Source organism: Molothrus ater, chromosome 1 (genome assembly GCF_012460135.2).
Source record: "Molothrus ater isolate BHLD 08-10-18 breed brown headed cowbird chromosome 1, BPBGC_Mater_1.1, whole genome shotgun sequence".
NCBI lineage: Eukaryota > Metazoa > Chordata > Aves > Passeriformes > Icteridae > Molothrus > Molothrus ater.
In genome coordinates this window covers 7,125,561-7,148,153 of record NC_050478.2, presented here as the reverse complement: position 1 = coordinate 7,148,153, position 22,593 = coordinate 7,125,561, and the positions used below count along the sequence as shown (strand labels likewise).

At 39.0% G+C, this 22,593-nt stretch overlaps 1 protein-coding gene across 1 annotated transcript in view; it reads left to right on the top strand.

Annotated features, from left to right (window-relative positions):
- Positions 1-22,593, top strand: part of KMT2C (lysine methyltransferase 2C) — a 189,246-nt gene that overhangs the window by 23,701 nt on the left and 142,952 nt on the right. The gene's annotated exons all lie outside the window — the stretch shown is intronic.

The window sequence follows — 22,593 nt, the reverse complement described above, 5'->3', positions numbered from 1 at the left end:
TTGAAATAAAATAGTCATGAGAGTAAACATTCATCAGTACAAGCAAGAATTCGATAGCCTAGACTGTTCTGCACCTACTGTTTTGAATAGTGCTAACCAATTGCTGCTCTGCATGATCAGAAACTGTGGGGAAGAGGATGCTTCAGAGAAAAATAAACCAGGCATTGTGGAGTAGTTTTTCATTCTTCAGATATCAAGAAAATGTGAGAACAGTTTTCTGTCAACTTAGATTCTGTGGAACAGTGCTAAGCCGAAATCACAACAATTATAAATTGCATAAACTTGTACTTGATTTCTCTATTATTCTTTTACTGGCCAATTAGTCATGTTTTACTCCCACTGCTTTGCAGAGGCTGGCAAGAATTACAGTCCTGTTGTGTGCAGGCAAAAAAAGGGGTACTTTGGGGTCACTCAGAGAGAACTAGGCTTATTTCTTCCTGAGCTAGATATGTATTTCATCCCTCTGAAACCCATCCTACTGTCAGGTACTTGATTTCATCAAGCACAATCAGCATCTGGAAAACTGATATTATGTGTTCAGTTTTATCAGAGTGATGTTAGATGAATAATTTTGCATGTAGTACTCCATATCTTGTCCTTGTACTTCTCACCACCCCATGTGCCAGAAGTTTCAGGCCAGGAGGCAGGTAAAGGAGAGCTACTTAGTTGTCTTTCTTGGTAAGTAAGGCATACATTTGTAGGTGAAGAGTACTAGATTTTTTCTAGGGAAGGCTGTTTTGCCAGGGCTTCTTCGTAATGGAAAAGCCAGTGATGGTTGTGGTCTCTTCAGCAGTTTATAATGGCAGATTTTTCTGACTGTTCTGTAACATCCTCTGAACACAGAATCACTTGTGAGAAATTTGGAAGATGTGCTGTAGTGGTGTAGTTAGGGGCAGAGAAGCAGTGGTGGTGGGGTCGTGTCTCTTAAGGCTCTAAGAGAAGCAAGGATTGGGGGGGAGGTGCTTGCATTTTAGGGAGTTCAATTTGCAAAATCCTTTTGGTGGCTTGCAGCTTGTACTGAAAGAAGATGTATCTTGAAATAATCTCTCCTGTAATCTCCTCTCCAGTCCTCCCAACAGCCTCCTAAGCCTGCTAAACTCATCTGAACTAAACTTTCTGCTGATCATCCTGTAGCCTGATTCTACCTGAGCAGCAAAAGTGAAATTTACTGGCAGAGCTCCTTGCCATCCCAGTACACACCCACCAAGTCAGAACCATTCAGAGGATGGCATTCTGCATTATGCACTTTTACTAGGTTTCCTCATGAACATTGACCACATCCTTATGGAAAGTAGATGGGTGAAATTAAGCAACTTTAAGGAATGAGGAAGAACATGCCAACAGTCAATGAACACCAACTGTTTTTCATAAAACTCCTTCCTTGTCTCTTTGGTGCTGGTATTCAAAGATGCTTCTCAAACTCCATCAAAAAGATGAGACTGAATGCTCAAAGTCAGAACTTTATCCAAGGTGGGGGGCAGAATAACCTTGCATGAATCTCTTGGTAGTCTTTAAGTGACAAGAAGAAGCAAAAAATTAAAAAATTCCCTGTATAAAGGTAGTGTTAGAATGCTCATGGATTGAGTATTATTTCAGATTATAGCAGCAAAATGTCAAGTGATTGTATTTACAGGACATGGAGGCTTTAACTTGTTTCTGATGTTGTGCAAGAAATTTGGTGACTTAGGAGGATCCATTGATCTACCAGAAGATGTTGCTTAATGTTGCTTAAATACAAGAAAAACAGGTGTTCTTTGACAGTGAAAGCATCTTGTTATGAAGCATGATTGTATGACCTGAAGGCTGCCTCAAGGTTATTGTTTTGCTGTGGTAGATCCCTGAGCAGGGGGTAAGGTGTGTAACCTTTTCAGTGCAGTATGGACAAAGATCCTGGATGGGAAGGTCTGTAGGATGCTTGGGCATTTTCTTTGCTTCCCCCCATGCAGAACTGAATCTCTGGAAGCCCACATGGGAGTCTCTGGACTCAGAAATCAGGAACCAGTGTTTTGGAGGAATGAAACTTCTATAAACCACTAAAAGCTGCATAGTCACAGGTTCAGTTTTCAGAGTACAGGGTATTGAGTACAAGGCTGGAAATAAAGTTCAGTGCTGCTAAAGATGAATTTTTAGATGTGACAGTAATCTGGGCAGTATGATGAGCTTTCTTGGTTCAGAGTCTGTTTGTAAAATAATTTGGAGAAATTACTTATTTCACAACAGCATCAGTGCTGGGTCAGATCAGAGATGTGGATGTCCCATCATCATGTTTCCTGCAGTGGTTAGTAGGAAAGTAAGACAAAAGTAATTTTGTAATGATACTTCCCCAACCCCTAATTGCAGGAGATTGGGAAAGAACTGTGGGAGTTTTGGAATCAAGGATGGTGTTGCTGTGATCTGTTGAGCATAAAAATCTCCTTAGAATGTGTCCAGCCTCTTCTCAGTCACACAAATTCCCATCGTGCTGGGCATGGAGTTCCACAGTTCAGCTGCAGAGTGTGAGAACAGCAGGGATTTTCTTGGGGGTTTCTTGATCCTTCTACCTACTAGTATCAGTGCTGTGTAGTAAGTGTTAGAAGAGACAGCAAATGCTGATTTTGTGATCACCTTTTCAATGTGAATTGTGGTTATAATTGTCAGGATGCATGGAAATGTATGTGTGGGAAAACCAGACTATGTGCTTTTTTCAAAGATGTGGTTGACAGCTCTAGGGCACATCAGGGAAATTTTATTTAAACTGAAAAAAAAATTGTATGTGTGTAAGAGGAGTGCCTTTTGAAGGCAACAAGAGACAAATAGACTCAAAAGCAGGATTTCTGGACTATTAGGGTTCTTAGGGTTCTTCTTTCTGGGTTCTTAGGGTTCTTCATTCTGGTTCTTAGGGTTCTTCATTCTGGTTCTTAGGGTTCTTCTTTCGGGTTCTTAGGGCAGGAAAATTTTTCATTTTTTGCAGCCTTAAGGAACCATGGTATCTTGTTTTCTGATGATAAATGTCTGTTGCATAGCTTAGGTTTTGATTAATTCTATTAGTTAAATAATATTTGTATTTGGATAATGAACCTGTTTTTTATATAACATAAATTGACTTAATTATTCTGCTTAATATGTCTCCTGATAGAACTGGTTATTACTGAGTTAAGGTTTCACACTTGATGATGCTGATGTCTGTGGATCTGCAGACCTTTTAAACCCCCAGTGTATTAATGCTGTTATCAACCAAAGCTGCTGCAGCAGCTTTATTTATTTTTCCTTCCTCAGGGGTACTGTAGAGGCCAGTTGGAGCATTAGCCACCAAATGCCAAGGTGGCTGTAGAGTAACTGCAGCAGCATTTCAGCATCTAGTGGACCAGGTCACGTGCAAAGCCTCATTAAAATATGATTAAAGTATCCCCTTTTGTTTGTTCTGTGGAGCCAAGCCCATGCTGGACCCTCCATTATGTTTGTGATGTGTGCTTGGAAATGCCTCCTGGTTTTTGTGAGGCTCCTTGGTCACCCCCCAGACCCCAGCCCTGTCCAAACCTCTGCTGGAGAGGCTTTCCCTGTTCCTCTGCCCTCTTCCACCCACCTCTGATTAAATGCAGGGAAATGAAGATGGTGTCTGCTTTCATTTAAACATGATCTGCTAAAGACAAATATGAAGCTTCTGTTGTTGTCTGGGGGTGTCTCCTGCTTTTCTGTACCTTTGCTTTTTAACTGCTGAAGACTGGGGCGTGAGGTTTTATTTTGTTTGTTTGGGGTTTTCTTTCTGGTATTTAATTAGTAAGCTAGACTTGCAGTTAAAGAACTGGCATAAATTATGTTGGTAATTTGCCATGACCACCTGTGGTAGTACATAAGTAATGAGAGAATAACAAAAACTTACAACCAAATTAAAAAAATAAAAAGGATTTTGTTACGCTTTCTTACACAAGCCTTCATAGCTCGTCTGGAAGCAGTAAAAAATGGGCTGTTCCTTAGGTTTGTTTTTTGTGAAACATGGAAATCAGTATGCTTAAAGCTAGAGACTCATAGCATGAATCCACAAATTTAGTTTGTATCTTTGATCACGTGGAGCCTTGACAGTGCCCATGGACAGCCTTAACTTAGAGAAACATGGTGTAGTTGATGAAGTCCTGTGATCAGTGCAAATGACTGGAGAGGGACAGCAGACTTCTTGTAGACACTGGAATTTGAGCAAATGAAGAGTATTATTTCCAAATCAACATGTTGCAGAGGAAGAAGGGATAGAAAATGCTATAAAAGTTCTTAGATCTGGCTTTTCTTTTGACACTCTGTGAAATCAGATGATTTGGCACTTGTAACTGCTGTGGGTAAGAGGCGTTCATAAGAAATAAAATAAAATGTATATGTGGCAGTGGTGGGGGAGGCATCTGTTCTGAAAACATCTGAGATGCTGGAAAACTTGTCCCCAGTGGGAAAGAGAAATTGCATAGCTGGCACTGAGACTCGCTGCTTATGCTTATGTGGCCATATTTAGAAAAGGATCAACACCAGGAACTGAATTATTAGAGAAGTGAGTGACTGGAGGGATTGAACATAAAGGAAATTATTTCTATCTCGCTTGTTTGTTTGAGTTGGGCCAGACGATGCTGTGGGAGGGCTGCAAACTCCAGACTTGCTGCCTGTGTGGAGTGAATCTGGAGATGAGTTTGAGGAGGTCAAAGCTTCTTTGAGCCCAAACTCCTCCCTGCCTGGGTTTGGAGGTGGCTGCCTGCAGGTAGAAGGTGAGCAGGAATGGAAAGGACCCTCTTGACTTGGAGAAGTCTGGAGAGGCATGATGGAGTGAGATTCAGGCTCCCTGTGCTCTGTGTAGTGCTGTGGGAGGCTTCTGGTTTCAGTACATCTTGCAAACATTCGTGCGTATAAGTAAAGCAAACAACAGCCAATTAAAAAAACCAACACCACATTTCAAAGAAGTTGTATATATGAAAAAGAAAGCTGTCTTATTAAAAAATGCTTGTCAGTAGAGCAGCACAGTTCATCACAATTACTTGCATCTATGTGGCAGTTTTAGTTTATTGTGGTTTTGTTGCAGAACAACAGATTATCTAAGTAAATTAATTAATTTGGGGTGGGGGAGATTAAAACATCACTTCTAAGGAGATATCCAGGAGGAATGCTTTCAAAGTTTTTAGAAGCAGTTAAACTACCCTCCCCCCCTGCTTTTTTTTTCTTTTTTTTCTCTTTTAAGAAGTGGTTCTTTTTGTTCCAGTCATCAAGACTCATTTTGAAAGACTTATTTTTCTGGTTTTGGCAAAATAGTTGATCAGCGCGACTGGCAAGGAACTGCTGTGGAGCAACAAAGAATTTCTGTGTAGCTCAAAACTCTGTTTGAGGCCATCTTGGAGCCGTTTGTGAACTAGAGTAGAAACTCCGTGTAAGAAAGGCCATTCAAGTTAAGTTGCACGTTTTCCTCCCCAAAATTAGCATAGCAGAATACTTCACTGCAGTGTTTAGAATACTTTGTACAAGAACTAACAGTGAGTTGAAGATCGCTAACTGAGGATCTGTAATGATGCCAACTGACTTTTTTTTTTTTTTTAATGAAAGCTTTGTATACATAACAGGATGAGTCATCACTGGAGAGTTCTGAAAGTGTTTGGCATCCCGAAGAATCCTTTTGTGTGTCTCTGCCGCACAAAATGAGTATTTTTGTCATGAAACTCTGCCTTAAGAAGTACTGCAATAACTGCAAGCTTTAGGGGGAGGTTTTCTAATGTGGCTTCACTTTCTATTATTGTTTTTAAAATATTTTGGTATTCTTAGATCTTCCTGAATAATAGGATGGAAAATTCTAAATACTTTGTTGGCTATTATTTTTTTTTCTACATTGCAGCTTCAGGCATACCTCTATTATAGATTTGTTTTTAAAAGTGGATAATAGGAGTTTACTGTTTTCCTTAGATTTAATGCAAGTATTAAAAATCTGATTGTGGGAGAATACTGTTAAGTCATTTTGCTTTATTCAAACATGGTACCTGTAGTAAACTGATAGTAGCTGCTTATCTGAGTCACATTTATTTTGTGTACATTTTCTTTTGATACATTTGTCACGTTGAAGAACTCGTTGGCCTTGGTAGTTTTTGTTATGTCTCTTCGAAATGAATCTCTTTCTTTTATCAAGAAAGTTTTTCTTGATAAAATGGAAACCTTTCTTACTGAGGTGTAGGTGAGTAATGTGTCAGACCACCATTGTATTTGGCCCATGATTTTCCTGATGATGTGAAACCTGGCTCCTGTAGGCTTCCAGGTGTGTAGAAGGCAGCAGAGATGGAATTCTGCAGCTGGTGCAATAGGGTAGCAAATTTTATGTGAGATGTTTAGGAGTGGATGACATTTTTCAGATTTTTTCACCCTGCCATTCATTCTTCAGCAGTATGTTTTCTAAGATGTGCTGTCACTAATTTTAAAAATCAAATCCATTGATGGATTCTTTCATGGTTTGTTGTAGTGATGGTATATTTATTAGCTCACAGGTTCAGCAGTTTTATTTTTTCTGATTTCTTTTGAGTGAACCCGAATATAAAATTTATGGCCAAGGAAACCTGAAAGAATACAATTCTTCTTCAGAAGAATTCATAAAGAACTCATCAGAATTTGTAGAATTTCATTAAAAAAGAAGCTTTTATAACAGTTTAGAATTATATAGGCTTTTCATCTAAATGCTCTGAATTATGCTGATAACAGAATGCATGAAAACCAAGGAGCATTCAGACAGTCCTTGACAAACCACACAGGTTAATTACTCTGCCCTGCATGTGCAGGTTGTGATGGTTTTGAGTCAGGGTCTCATACTCATATATTTTTATTTTTATGTGCACATAAGCATTTAAACAGGCTTGCATTTGACTTGGAAGAGGAAGAACAGAAATGGATTTAGCTAATAAAGTTTATATTTGATGATATTTTGTATTAAGCTTAGCCATGAGTTCAGTGGCATTGCTAAGAGGTTCTGTTTAATGGTAGAACACTTTGTCAGTGTTATTGTTTTATTTTTTAAGCTGAAGTTCTATGATGTGCATTACCAACTTAGTTATATTCTGCAAGAAATTAAGTGTTGGGGTGCTAATGTGGGTCTGTCTAATGAGACTCATGCCCACATTTATTTTTGTTTTCCAATGGAAGCTAAACCTCAACTTCTGATCTCATTTTTGGAAGAAAGAAACCCTCAACATATCTGCAGATTGAGATGTAGAATTGGCTGTAAGAAAATAAGGTGTTGGGGTGGGTCTGTGTATAGAGAAGGTAAAATTTTTGGTGTTACTATTAACTTCATTTTCCTGGCATCTTCTCAGAGCTTTCATTGGAAGGATCTCTACTTCAAAATATTGTACTTTCCCCAACAAAACATTATTTCCAGCTGTTTAGATGAAGAAAGTTTCCCTTAGGGACTTTAAACCAAGCATGTTACCTTTACTGTAGGATCCAGATGCAAAGAAGAAAACCAATTATTTGTCCCTTTATCTGATGACTTTATGTGCTTTTTCTGGAGCTTATGGGTTCTGGAATTTCTGTGAGTCTTTATTTAGTCTTTATCCTTTTTAGCTTTGAGGTTGACATTTCCTTTTGCTATGGTATAGACTTAAATTTATAAACTTGTGCTTTTATCACTTTATGGTGATAAAATTCTCTATAGTTTTGACAATTCTTGATAATGCATCTTGAAAATTTTTAACCTGTTGAAATAATTTGAGATTTTAAATGGTTAGATATGCAGGAAAAAAGACAGGTTTGGTACAGTATTAACATCTTTATCATGTCAGTAACATATAGCAGCAATTAAATATCTCCTGTTGTGCCCACATCTGCTTTACTTGTCAGTAAATCAAACTGTCCACAAGTCAAGGCATGCCATGTTTAGGTGACACACTCATGAAATTTAATTTTTACAAGAAATGCTCCAAACTGCCCTAATACTTTCAGAAGCTGAGATCCAGGAAGCCAGCTTTGTGTTATCTTCGTGAGAATTTTGTGCAAAAAAAAAAGTCTGAATATAACAAAAAAATTGATAAAAAGTAGATTGCTTAACAGCTGTCTAAAGAATTCATGTTGTGATGTGTTAGTGCTGAGCTTTTAATGATAAGAAAATAAGGGTTAATAACTCATTTTACTTATGGTACTTGCAGCATAGTTTACAAAATGATAGGTGCAGATAGTCTGTAAATGTTTTGTGGAAATTTGTAATGAAAAATCAATACAAATGGAGCTGCAATTCCGGTGTGTTTGAAATTGCTGGTATCCAAGGGATAAGGAGTGAAACCCATGGAGACGGTGGGAGCTGTGTGGAAATAGTTAAGGGCAGACTTAGGGATTAGTGTTGGGTTCGGCCTTGCTGTTAATGAGCTGGAAAAAGGTGGGAGCATCGAGTTAATGGTATTGACAGACAGTGTGGAGGTAAATGGATTTGTCAACACAAAGAGAGAGAAAATGGAGAGGAACACGGGGTAGGAATATAGAAAACAGGGGAGAAGGAGGTTCCCCCCAGCCTGCTCTAAGGGATGGAACAGCCACCATTGATTGAGTCAGTTTGGGCTGATGGGTTTTCCAAGGATGGCCCTGATGAGAGTGAGAATCTCACAGTAAAATAGTGCTGAAAGGGCACAGCAGATAAATGAATGGGTTTTTAAATCATATTTTAATTACTTCAAATACATGATGAAGATGAATACGTTACTGTTTATTTTGCAGTTACACTGTTGAGATAACAAGAGGCATGTCCGCAGCACAGTGCTGCTTTGAGACAACAGTTAATGCTCACACCTGAGTTTAAACAAATGCATCCTGGCCAAAAAAGTGTTGCTGGTAAAGTAGAGTAGTTAAGAATGAAGCATATTTAAAACCAGCAACTTTCTATTTCAATGTTAAAAATATTAAACCTGTAGTATCTTGTAGATGGTGGTGAAAATGTAATGGTAGGCAAAGATTTTTCTTCTCTTTCTTAGGAGCTTTGAAAACAAAGTTATACTCAGAAAAGAGAGGGCAATTTTATAAAATAGTGTTTTCTAGGGATAGTATCTGTAATCCACATTGGATGAAAACACGTAATAGCTATTACCATCGTAAATAAATAAATAAATACAATTATCTACTCTTGAACCATCCCAAATGTAACCTCAGCTGCTCTGCAGACACAAACATCGAGACTAGACTAGCAGCATTTACCAGCTGTGTGTAAGAGCTACACTGCACGTAAAGGGATTTCACATTTTATTATGTGGGAGGGATGATGTCAGTTTGGTTGATTATGCCCCTTTCAAGCTGCTGTGATAATTACCTGCTTGTTACCAGAAGTGTCGAACCCATTTTCAGTTCTTGTTTGCTTTTGCTGTCATGCCCTAATTGCTACATAATTTTGTCCCTGCCAATTACTACCTTGGAGTTGAATTTTACAGTGAAAAAGTTGTAAGAAGCAATAAAGTAATTGTTTTTTAGATCTTGTAATTTCGGTAGAATATTTTATTTTGTTACAAAGTGTACTGAAATACACACTGCTCACTTCTGTGAGATAGTGAAATCCCATGGTTCCCACTGAAATGATGACACTGTGGAAGGCATGACTTTTGGGCAGATATGGATACTTTTCATTTTAGAAATAAAGACATTTGCTGTGTTCTGTAGAGGCAAGAACTCCTAGGTTTGGTGGGCTTTTTTAAATTCTTTCCCTTCCTTTTCATCCTTTTACCCACTTTGTGAGTTTTACAAGTTTCCTTTGATGTAGGTATTAGGTCATCTGATGTGGTCCTTTATCTGTCTTTTCTATGAAGATGTAATGTAAATGGATTTCTCTAAAGGTGCTGGGCTTAACAGTGTTTTATACTCTGATTAAAACTATTTGTTTGAATTATTCAGTGGAATAAAGCCTGCAGTAATTGGTTTAAGGACTGGCTGACCAAGCACTTTGTTGTCTTTGGGAACTGTCATCGCTTTGCTTTGGGTTTTTTGGGTGGTCCTCCAGCAGTGAAGTCTGGTATTAGTCAATATTAATAACAATTACTGCTGTTGAAATCTGGATATGGAATGACATGGATGAGCACAGGGAAGAGGCAGAAGAGCAGTTAAACAAAATGCTCTTCAGAATAAGGAGAGGGGACGGTGTTGCCATGTAGAGATTTAGGGATGGGGTTGCAGTCCAGAAAAAGGAGCATTTCTGGCACGAGATTTGAAGTGTGGGATGTTTGTGGCTGTGCACTGAAGCTCTGTTTATCATAGAGATTGTGAGATTTGCTGCTGCCATTTCAATGTGATTCAGATATCCATGGCTGAACGACCGAAATATTGGCAAAAAGTCATGAAATGGACCAGAGATTGTAGAAAGCTTGGAGGAGATTGCTTTGGGGAGGAAGGTAGAGATGCTCAGTCTGTTTGTTTGTGGGGGTGGGGGATTTAAACCCTAAAAACCAGTAGTAGTTGGAGAACAGTGAATGATATCTCTGGCAGAGAAAACACTGAGTTCTTAAGGGATCCCTAACGTAAGAGAAAAAGGGACAAGAACCAGTGGTTGAAAGCTGAAACCAGAGAAGTTGACAAAGGAAATGAGCACGAATTCAGGAGGAGGAACAAACGACAAAGGGAATGGCAAAGTGAGTGGCTTTGTGAAAGATGGGCTTCAATCAATTGCGGTTATTGAGTGATAGTTAGGGATATTGGGCTCGCATGGATAATGATTCTGGCATTGTGTCCCCTGAATCTGTGAGCAGTCAGACCTCTGTTCTCATGGCACTCCCTGGAGCAGCTTTTCCAGGGATGGTGTAATGAATGTTGAACACCTTTGTGGTTGAAGATTCTTTTCAAATGTTATCTTTAATGCATTGATTGCAAAAGACAAATGGTTTCTAAGGTTCTGAGGCCAAGGCATACTTCAATTGTAGTTCTTTTTGTTAGCATAAAGGCTTTCAGATACTTCAAGGAGAAATTTCAGTGTGCAAAAATACTGCAGAAAAAATTATGCAGAATACTCTTTAAGAAAAAAAAATAATTATTTTAACACTGTTGTGTGGCTGTGAGTAGGAACTGCTCTGTCCTGTTGTGACACCAAGGCAGTACTTGGATAAATATGAGTAGCTTTAGGGCCATTAAGTTTCATGTATGTGCTTTCCTGTTTGTGTCATCTTCACAAGTGGTTGCCAGTATAGCTCTTTCAGAGCTGCTCTGCCAGCTTTTTATACCTGAAAGTACTTCTGAAACATTTGATTAAGATAATTTTTAAGGCTCCATGGTGTGGTCTGGTGAGTAGAACTGAATTTCCATGCTGTAAATGTTAATTAGAAGCATATGTGTATATGTAAAAAGCAAGCTGAAATAAAAGTATAAATATCTAAGAAGCTGTCATTCCAGAAGGTCTGTGCTCAGAAAAGATTAGGTAAATATACAAATAGTCCCATTATAAATCAGCTGCAGTATCATTTCTGATTATTTTCACTACTTTTTTTCTGGTGGTTTGCAAAAAAAAGTTAGGAAGCAGAGGGATTCAGATTATGATTTCCAAATTCTTTTAGACAGCATTACTTGCACTGTCACTAAAAGAAGCTCCACTGGCTTTATTTTCTCTCCTCCTTCTCCAGTAACCCTTTCCTACCACTGCTCTCTCCCTGGCTGCTTCCAGCACAGACTTTCATGAACCTCTAATGACTGAAGCAAACTGATGGGGATGAAAACATTCTCTTTTGAATTTGGGCTCAAATTCAATCAGTGTTAATTCACCTTAGTATAATTTGTAAGTTGCCAGGTCTGCACGTTTGAATCTTGAACATTTTCACGTTTTTTTTCTCCACAGTGAGCTTAGATTTTGAGAATTGGTTTCCTATTACACCAAAAACCACGTTTTAATGTTACAACTGAGTATATTTGTGCAACTGGAGAGAAGTTGCTGAACTTGAGGACCTTGTGCAAGTTGCAGGGCAGTAAACGGAATGAGCTTGCAGCCCGGTGTCCTTGGATGGTGGCCTCAGAGGAACTTGACCTGGAGGTATCAGTTGGTCCTCTTGGATGACTTCCATTGTAGTGGTTGCTCCAGCAGGGTTGGCTGGGGACGTGCCCCGCTCATGTGACGCAGAGACAATTTTGTTTATAACTCTGCCCTGTATCATATGATGTGGGCTGAGCAGTAGATCACTCTCTGCTGCCAGTTCTGACACAGCCTGACCCTCGCCCAGCCTGGGGAGGGTGGGAGAGTCAAGGTGATCATCAGGTAGGAGAACTCCTCTAGCATCAAGTGCTGGAAACACCATCCTTTTATTAACTTCACTTTTGAAAAGGTGTTCTTTAAGAGCATACTAAAGAAATGAGGAACTAAGACTTGAAAAAAATAATTAACCCCCCCAATAATTAAAAAAGAGAGCAGTAATTCATTTTTAATATTAAAGGGCTGAAGTCTCTCATGGAGAAAAAATATAGAAAGCAGCCTGGTATAGTTGGTAGTGGTCTCGAATAAAAGTAAGTGACATTTTGGTGAACAGCAATGATCATTGTCCCAAATAATAATGGTAATTTAACAATCCTTTGAACAGAAGTTTGAAAGTTCTCTCTTATAATTACTTGGAGCTATTTGTAAGCTGTCTGTAATTGTCAGAAGGCAAATTTATGACTCCAGGTTAGAAGACTCTTCTTCAGGGATGAAAAAAAGGTTTAGGCACATTACTGTTAGCAGAATTTCTAACAAAAACCTTAGAATTTCTACCTCGTCAACACCCCTAGAGATTGATATGCCTGTTCATACAGAAACTTTTAGAGGTGTTTGAAGCTTGTGTCTGTGCTATGGAGTGTTGCTTATTATGCTACTTATATTGTTGTTTATATTTCACAATAGTATTTCCAGACTTTTATTTACTCTGGTATAAAAATAGTTTCCATGATCTGGCTTTTAGGTTTTACATCTAGTTTGAAAACAATTTTGTTAAGAGGAAAACAATTCATGTGAATTATAAATACACACTGACACCCATCTGATTCCATTGCCCATTTTCTTCTTAGATCTATTTTTATTCTTCTGAGGTTTTCCAAGCCTTCTGACTAAATTTTAATGGATTTTTAATTAGTGAGCAGATCTTGTGTTTTTTCCCTTTGGATTTCCTAGGTTTAGCAGTTTTATTGAAAGAGAAATATTTCATAATACTTGTTGACATTATCTGAAATAAAAATGCATTTCTTTATAAGGAGCACTAAGGGTGCTAACAGATGGAAAAGATACGTGGTGATATGACATTCATTTCTGTTGTGTTTTTTTTTCCTGTCTAAATCCATTTTAGATGGGTAATGACAAACTGTGGTTGACATGCAAGAACTGCTTTTCTTACATGCCATCAATTAATTTGAGTATTATAAAGAAAATTCTATCTAATGTATTCTGGGCCAGCATCTTGTATAAAAGCAGGTTATTTATAGCTCTTTGGGTACTGCCCTTCCTTTCATGTCCTGATCCTTCTAGTTGAAGCTTAAATGCTTGTTTAAGGTTAAATACACTGAAATTTTTGCCCAGAGGTTCTTCTTTGCTTTTCATAAACATAATTTCAGGTGAGAGTGGTGGACAGATGCCTTTCTCAGGAAATCCTGTACCACATGGAGGGAGAGAAGGGTGTTGGGGTTTTTTTTTTTGTTGTGTTAGTGGCATCAGAAACATTTCAAAAACATAAGAAGGAATGGAATTACTGTCCATGTAATCTACAGGAAGATTTGTGTTTGCTGTGAAGCCAGAAGACATTAGCACAAGTGACTTGAGACAAAAGATTCTGAGCTTTATTTGATGAGAAAGCATGAGATGTTCTGAGCTGACTGATGAATTTTGATAGATGTAAGATCTGGAAACCTCTCACAATGATGTCGTGTGACTGGGGTTAGTTTTTCTAAAATATAAGATAGTTGAATATTGTCATCATTTTTGAGTGTCCGAGCTGACTTAATGATGAATAAAAGCAGTGGTTACAGCACTGTATAATCAGTGTATGCAGACTGCACTTGCTGGGTATAAAAACACTTTTCTGAGTAAAAACTTTAGTATTTAGTATTACACTATTGGATTTTTTGTACACCTGCACTGTGGTTGAGTGACAGAGAGCACAGCCTTCACCTATCACCTAAATATATCCAGTGAGGATATTTAACTTAAGGAGACAAATGCACTTTGCAAGAATCTTCACAATGTTCCTGTGATAAGACTCTGTCAGACTGCAAAGTTCCAAAAGGAAATCTTTGAAAATGACTTCTAATTAATGGTGCTAAAATTACAAAAATCTGTTCACAGAGACCAAAACTTCTACCAAGTTCCAAGTACTTGGCAGCTGTTTCTCATGCGTGATGACTCAGATCCGCTGAATTTTATGTACAGGATCTTGAAATCACCAGACATGAGAATTACAGCCATCACCATTGTGTTGCCACCTTTATTCAGAAGAGAGTAGCAGGCAAGCCCTGCAGTGTGTGAAAGAACAAGGAGCTGGGTAATTCTTAAAAAAGACACGAGCTTGGTGCTGATGTGGGTAAAAAATTCTGGGCACCATGGCTGTTCACAAGATTGGAGGAGTTGGAACTTGGCATAGCCCGTCGTCATGGAGAAACAAGTCTTGTGTTAGATGGAAGTGGATGCTTATGCTTCCCATCAGGAAAATGCAGTGTTGGGTGCAGGAGCATATTTTGATGCAATTTTGTTGAGTTAGAGGACAGAGGAGTATGGACAAGAGCAGTGGTGAACGGTGCAGGTTGAATTTTTCACACGTGAAAGTCTTGCAGAGGTTAGAAATTTGTGCTCTTGACAGCACCAGTGGTCTCTCAGCTGTTCATGTTGCCATTTCACTCTCTTTGTTTGTCAAAAGAGAACATGTGAAAACAGTCAGTGGACTTGCTAAAGATTATTTAGCAGATTTACCAAAGAGCTTCACACTAACTGTTGTCTGGGGGAGCTACAAAGGCAGAGCCATTATCAAGTCTGGAGCCAGGTAGATAAACAGAACTTGTTGGGATTGGAAACTTACAGGTACATCTACTTGGTAGCTCTTGGTGCTCCCAAAAATTGTCTTAATTTGATTATAGAAAAGGTTTTTAAAAATATTACAAGTGCTGCAATTCTAGTATGTTGTTTTGCATCGTTATGTTAGTGAATGTGGCCAAGTGCATTGGTAACAAATATAGAAAGGATGTAGTTTGTACAAAACTAATGTGCAACACATAATGTGTTGTAATGGCAGCTGAAGTTTTTTTACATTTTTTTCTGAAAGTGTGTAATTGTTCAGGTCTGCAAGTAAAATGTTTGGTGTTAGGGAACTAAAACTATAAACGAGGCTACGTATCAGTGGGAATGTGGTTCCTGAGAAAGAAGAACCTGTAGCAGTTTCTGGTGCTGTGCATTGCTGGGTTAATGTGACAGATAGTTGACTGAAGGCAATTTTCACTTACAGAATTTATAGATGTCTAAGCAGTCAGTTTGAAAAGTAAAAAAGAAAGCTAAAAGATCTGAAAGCCTTTTATACGATTTCTCACTCTGTTGTTGGAACTGTCTCCAAATCTGAAGTCCATACATGCAGATCAGGCAGCCTGGCTTCATACTTTGAACATATAACTTGTATTTTCTCATGTACTGGTTTCACAAAAAGGTGTGCAGAGGTCCTTGCAGTGTAGTAGGTTTATTGTCAATGTCTCAGGCCATAATTGGCTGTAGCAGAGCTGTAACTTCATGGGTATTTTATGGGCTCATGTGAAAAATGTATTATTTTATGTACCTGCAACTGTTAATGAACTGATAATCAGTGATGCTGAATCTTTCTGGTTTGGTTTTTGGCTGGTCTGACCCTCTGTCTCTCTTGCCAACCCACTGAGGATGTTCTCAAATGGGCACCAAGTTGGGAAGAAGACTTCATGGTCTTGACATTATTAGTAAAGCTCTGTTTCAGCTATGATAGCCTTCCTCAGCTTTATCTCTCAAAAGAGCAGTTCCAGACTCAAACTGAACAACTGTAAATGGCATCAGGGATGAACAGAGAAAATACTGAATTATGGTGGCTTTGTCCAGATCAGCTTCATTACTCAACAGAGTACAGCTTCATCCTCCTGGGTCTGGTGGCCTTCTGCAAAACTGAGTTGAGATTAAGATTTGTCAACAGTGGGATGACATTCGTAATGCTCTTTGATTTGGGTAGACAGTTCTCTGATGAGTGCCTGCAGGCAGCACATCCTATTTGCCTTTTCTCAGTCTCCCATGGAAAGTAATTTTGCACCAATTTGGGCCTGAGAACCTCCATAGTACAGGTAAGGACAATTAATATTACAGTTGTTCTGTGTGAGGACAATTGAAATCAAAAATACAGATAAACCAAACTTCACGTTTGCTCAAAAGTACTAATTTATTTGGCTTTTAAATCATTAGAACTATGCAATTCAGATTCATTTTGATACTTCACTCCCAGCCTCTCAGCCTTGTTTCCTCAAGAGCTCTGCATTTACCTCTGGGTTTTCTTTTGCATACTTTATGTCAGCACTGACTTTACTCTAGAAAGAAAGCAAAGATGCATCTATGGTGTTTGGTACAAATAATCTTAAAAAGAATTATATTTGCATTTCTTTGGGCAGTGTAGGAAATCTTTGACAAATCTCCCTGTCACAGGGGAGTACTGGAAAAGTTAAGCTGAGAATTGTCCAATGGAGGTAGCTTCTTTTTACACTTTTTCTCAGACATCCTGATCTCAAAGGCTGTAATTTTTTCTTTCAGGTGTTTATTGCTTTCAGTAGTAACAGCATAAAATATAGATGTCAAAAAGTTTCAGCTCTGAAGATGTTTTACTCTGAGTAAAGGAATAACGTTGAGTGACTGAATCGTTTTTTATATCGTTACTGGCTAGAGGAGGTCTAAGATGGGAAGTTACAATGTTTTGGTTTTAAATGTAAGTTGGGTCACTTCTCTTTGAGTTAGTATTTTATTTAAAGATTATTATGCTTTATAAATTAAAATTTGTAAGAAACACACTTGTCTTTGATTGTACCAAGAGACTAATAGGCAATATCAAATGTATTTTTGAAATGTTTTAATAATGAAACATGAAGTTTGTGCTAATTCTATGGGATTTTAATTAAAGTCTGGTTCAGCAGATGTTAAACAAGAAAGTTTTCACTTCTCTCTATTAGTAAACGGTCAACTTTTTGTCACCTTTCACTTGCCATGTTTCTGTTGCACATCTTTCCCATGCATCAGGATCCCTCAGCCTTTAGTATACATATATATATAACATAAGAAGTAAGTAGGAAGAAACTACACATTGCATTATTTTTTTTACCATGTACAAAAGAAAAGACAGGGGAGAGTGAGGGCAAATGCAGAAAGCATTTTCACCTGCTACTGATTGCTCAATTAAAAAATCCTGTGAAGAAGAATCTTGTAAATCAGACTCAGTTTGAAGCTGGAGTCAATATAAGGGCGAGTTTCCTATTTTAGGCTTGTTAATGTTTAGGGCTATTGAAGCTTATTCTAGCTAGATGGCATCTTCCTTGCTCCCAGAGCTTCATTTTATCCAGACTTGGATGTGGAATTTTCTCAATTCTTAGAAGTAATAAGGAGTAAAGTAGTGTTTAGAGAGGGGAAAAAATGCCCCTTTCCTCATAGGTATTTCCATGAATGATTCTTGCTCGCTGTGGTTCTCTTCGCTTGGGGCTACCAGCTGAACCTTGAGTATTTCAGCCTCTACTTAAGCACAGTTAAACTTTTACAGCTGTATTTAGGACTCCACGGTTCAGTAGTAGTGTAGTGGGAGCATGTGGCTTTTGCACACCTGTTAAAAAGATTCTTGAAAAGAGGGTAACAGCTTTCACTGGTGGAAGTGCCTGTGAACGTTAATTTGTGACTAGCCGTGCTGATGGCAGCACTAATTGAACCTTTTTATAAATCATTCCTGTGCCATTTTCCAGAGTAGGGCTGGGGACAGATGTTCATTTAACAAGACATCTGTGCTGGTTTAGGATGTTACTGTATCCCAGATGTTGCACTGCTTTTTAAGGTTATTAGCCCTGTTTTATATATTTAGTGCCATCAGTTTGCTCCAAGGTTTGCAAAGCATACGAAGGAAGGTGGTTTCTTTTCTGAATGATGGAGAGGTTTCAGCATTTTGGAAAAAGGAGTCAACTCTAGAGTGGATCATGTGTACCTGTTTCTATAAGCCTGGAACAAAATGCATGGGGTGAGTAGGGTAGTTTTGATAGATGGTCTTGAACGAGCTGTCACATGGTTTTGTTGGTAGCAACTTAGGGAAGACTTGGAGAAACTGGTGTCTGGCAGTAACTTCTGGGTAATCATAAACTAGTCCTGGCAGTGACAGGCATCTGAGGATAGTAGCTTTGTCAGTTATTTCATGTAGTTCCAGGAAATGTTGGCCCATGGCCTTATTCCTGATCACTTTGTGGAAAGAACAAGATCCAAGATGTACTTTTGACCTACATTGTACTTGTCCAGTTATGGTGCTATTGCTGTGACTTTTCAAAAAACAAACAAAAAAAAAACCACCAAAAAAAAAAAAAGCCCAACTGAAAAACCCCAATCATGCAGAAAAGAGAAGAAAATAAACAGTATCTCATTAGTGTCAGGTGAATAAGAGACTTTTCCATTTTCTCCCATGCTGCTCTCTGTGCATTCAGCAGAAGCTGCTCAGGTACCTGGTGATCTCCCAGTGGTATCCAAGCCCTCAGGGCTTTGAGGCAGCCTCAGCAGGGCTTTCCCCTGTGCAGAGGGAGTACCTAATGCTCTGCTGAGCCCTGTGAAAGGTTTTTTCTGGGCTTTTCTTCCCCCTCAGGGCTAAATTTAATTAGTTGCTCACCCAGAGAAGAATTACGAGATTTTTGTTTACCATGGTATATTTAAAGATGGAGATTAATGAAAGGCATTAGCCAAAAAAGCTAATTGATAAAAAAAATTAAGAGTAGGTCACAAAGGATTTTGATAAATTACTCTATTTTATTGAAGTAGGACTAAAATTATTGTAGACAGTAATTATATTCAACCAGAGTCCTGTATTAATAAAAAAGTATAGTTTTGTCTTTGTTGTTGACTTTATTCCATAAAATGCTGAACGTGCTTTAAGCACTTTAAGAGGTTATATTTCTCTCAGCAGATCTGTACTTTTGAGCAGAAATAGACGTGCTCTTGTTGTTTTTCCTTCTAAATTGACCTCTGTTGTAGGAAAAAGGCAGGCAAGGAAGCCCTGGCAGGGACCTTGGCAGCCCTTCAGCCCCTGTACCAAGCTCCCTGCCTGCCCACTGACTAATATTTATTGTTTTCTGCCAGAGTGTGCATTGGTCAGGCTCTGCTTGGACATTTTGTTCTGGGTCTGTTGTGAGCTGCAGGAGACGTGGCTCGTCTGTGTTCAATATTTCTGAGCTGCTGGGGGTTCTGCAGGGTGATGTAGTTGCTCCTCCTGGTAGGAAAGTTTGGGGTTGGGCTTCAGGATCTAGAGCAGAACTGAGGTTGTGGTGTTCAGTACAGCAATTATGTTTCAGGACTGCCTGGCTTTGTGTGGGTGAAGGGCAATAATCATGGGCTGTTGTTGCATAATTGCTTTAAGACTGTAAAAACTGGCTCTCAACACCATCTTTCCCCTATTTTCTTCTCACATCTTCTTCAGAAGGATGAACTTCAGAAGAAACCAAGTCCCAGGCAAAGAATGGACCACAGGCTGCTTTTCCCTCTGTATTTAAGGGCAAGTGGAAATAAGTGTAGAGAAAAAAAAAATAGCAGGGTTTGTCAGTGGAAAAATGCAGTGTTATGCAAACCAGCCAAAAGCTTTATGCATAAAACTATTAAATAAAATGTTTAAACTTAATGCAAATAACATGAAACAATCCATTCTTATTACAAATGCTGATTGCAGCGATTAGGTGTGCTATATGGCCTTCTCAAATGGCATTTGCTGTGGAAACATTAAATTATAGTTGTCAGTACAGTGTATATTTCACTATTTTGTGACTTGAATTATTTTTTTTTTTTGCTCTAAGCCAAACATAAATTTGTAGGCTATAAAATCTCTTCTGATGATTGGGAAATAAATGTAAGCAGCAAAAATAAGTTAACGATATAATCTACCATCTTTTCCAATGTTTCTTCAGTTTTATTTAAAACCTGCATAACATTAAGAAGGTTTTTTGTAGAATATTTGGGGGAGGGGAATGGCAAGGAAACACCAGATATGGATATATCATTGCTGAAAGAAGCAGCTCTGTTTAATTAATTGAAACCTCTGCTTTTCCTTGGTGTTAAATAGGTTGCTAAAATAAGACAGGGGAGTTTGAGGCACAAATTCTGCTCTTGTTTAAACAAAATGTTTAAAAAGACTTTGTGAGGTACTTTGGTGTTTAATACATGAACTGTAGTTCAATAGAAAATCTATAAATGATTAAATAAACATAAACAATCATCATCTTCCACTATCCACCAAGTTTTGCCTCCAGGGTTGTGTTGGGGAATACTGAAAAGGGATATCTGTGAAAAATTAGAATTATCATTTATGTTTGTGATGATTTTGCAGTAATCCTTGTTTAATATGGACTTGTAACTTTGCATTGCAGACAGGTAGTTGGTAGAAGAATAATTGGGATAGGATTTAGGAATAATCCCTGTCCTTAGCTGATTGTGTTCTGTAAAGCTTTTGAGCATTCCTGCACCAAGGGAAGTGTTTTCACTCACCTGCATTCCTGTCCTTTCACTGGTGCTGGATGATGTGCTGGGATGTTGTGAAGAACTGCAAGAAATTTAATACTTAAATGCTTTTGGCTTCTTTACCTGCTGCTTTGTTTTTCTCAGTGTTAGAGGAGTGTTGCCCTCCTTGCTGTATCTCAGTTTGCTGGAAGGGCCTGTTCTGTCCAGTGGCTGTGATGTTCCATTTGCTCTACTCCCTCCTCTTTGTTACAAATGGGAATCCATCTGTGTGACCATCTCAGATGCTGCTGCCAGCAGTCTTTGTGTCATTCCCACTTCCAAAATGTGTCCCCATTCAGGCCAGCTCACTGGTCCCTGTACTCCTGGATGGGCTGATGCTGTGGCTGCAGGGAGGAGTGCAAGGCAATTTCATCTGGTCACTGTGCGGTTTATTTTGGTTTGAATTTTTGTGAAACGTGGGTTTTAAGAGACTACACTGGGAGCTTGTAAAGTGGCAAATAAGTGGAGGGGATGATTCTGTCTCTCATAAGAAGGCTGTTATTTGTTGTGTGTTCTGGGTGTGCTTCACTGCTTATGGATAAGCAGGCAAGGGGAGCGATAACCTTGTAATCCCTAGGGTTCCATCTGTGCTCACGTTTTTCAGCATTGTCCTGAACAAATTTTATAGGGATGCCAAAAAAAGTCCTCCTGTCCTTAATCTCTTCTTGCTTTTCCCTTTCACCCAGCTCCTTTGTAAATTGAGTGGGAGGTTTTCAGACTTTGGTTTGAGTCTCCATTTAATTCTTCTTTTCCTCCTTCACAGAGACTAAAATGGTCCCAACACAATCTGAAGTGATTGTCTTGCTAGATAGTCCAAGACAGTCAATCCTCTTCTAGCAGGAGAGCAACCTGTACAGACTCCAGAGATGGTTCCAGTTTTGCCCAGTTCTTTGATCCAGGAGAGCCAAAGGCATTGCATGATAGCATTTCTTCTGTAGCTGATTTAACAACTCCAGTCCTGCGGAAATAGTTCGGACAGACCAAAGTGCTATAACAGACTGTACAAAAAAAGGAAATGCTGGTTTTGGAATGATTTAATCGCTTCAAAAAAAAAAAAACCAAACCCAAACCCTTTCTCCCCAATGCAGTACTAAACCCAAACCTTTCAGAATGCTCTGTGAAAGAGGAACTGGAGGGGTTTTGTCTGGGGGGGCAGGCGGGGTGCCCGTGTGCTGGCCTGCCGATTCAAGGCGTGTTGGTTGGGTGAATGGTTGCCCGGGAGCTCTGGACATTGGAACTGCTGAGATGCCCCAAACTGCTCAAAATTTGTGTACTTGGAATCAGAAGCTCCCAGGGTCTCCCAGGCTTTCCGTCAGCATGCCAGGCAGGTTGCCAAGTAGCCTGAAAATTTGGGAGGCGAGTTGCCAAGCTCTTGGCTCCCTTTCAAATGGGCTGCTGAACAGCTGGGAATCTGGATGCCTGGGCTTCTCAGCAGCCCACCATGATAGTTACTGAAGAGCCAGGCAGGGAAAAAAGGCTGGAATTCGTGGCATAAACCTGTCTGCTTTCCATCAGACCTTGGTTGAAATTGAAACAAATCTGCCAGGTATTTTAGCTTTGACAGGCTGTCCTCACGTGATGACTTTTTTAATGTGATGACATCTAGTCACCTCTCATAACATTTTACTTCATGTGTCAAAATATTGTTTCAGTGAAAATAATGTGTGTTTCAGTTTCATTGCTTTAGCATCATTATTATTCTATGGAAATTTCTTCCAAGGGTGCTCTGTGTGGATCAGTCTCTATTTTATAGTAGCTGCTGCCCAGATTTTGGGTAGTGTTCTCTCTTACCTCTCTACTTACATTTTACATGGAGCAGACAGGATGCTTGTGTCAAAATCTGGCTGAGTTACTCTGTTGTTTGATCAGTAAAAGTTCCTTATTGTGTTTTTCTTGTAAGAAGAATCAGATAAAATTAAAGGGCCAACTGCTGATTC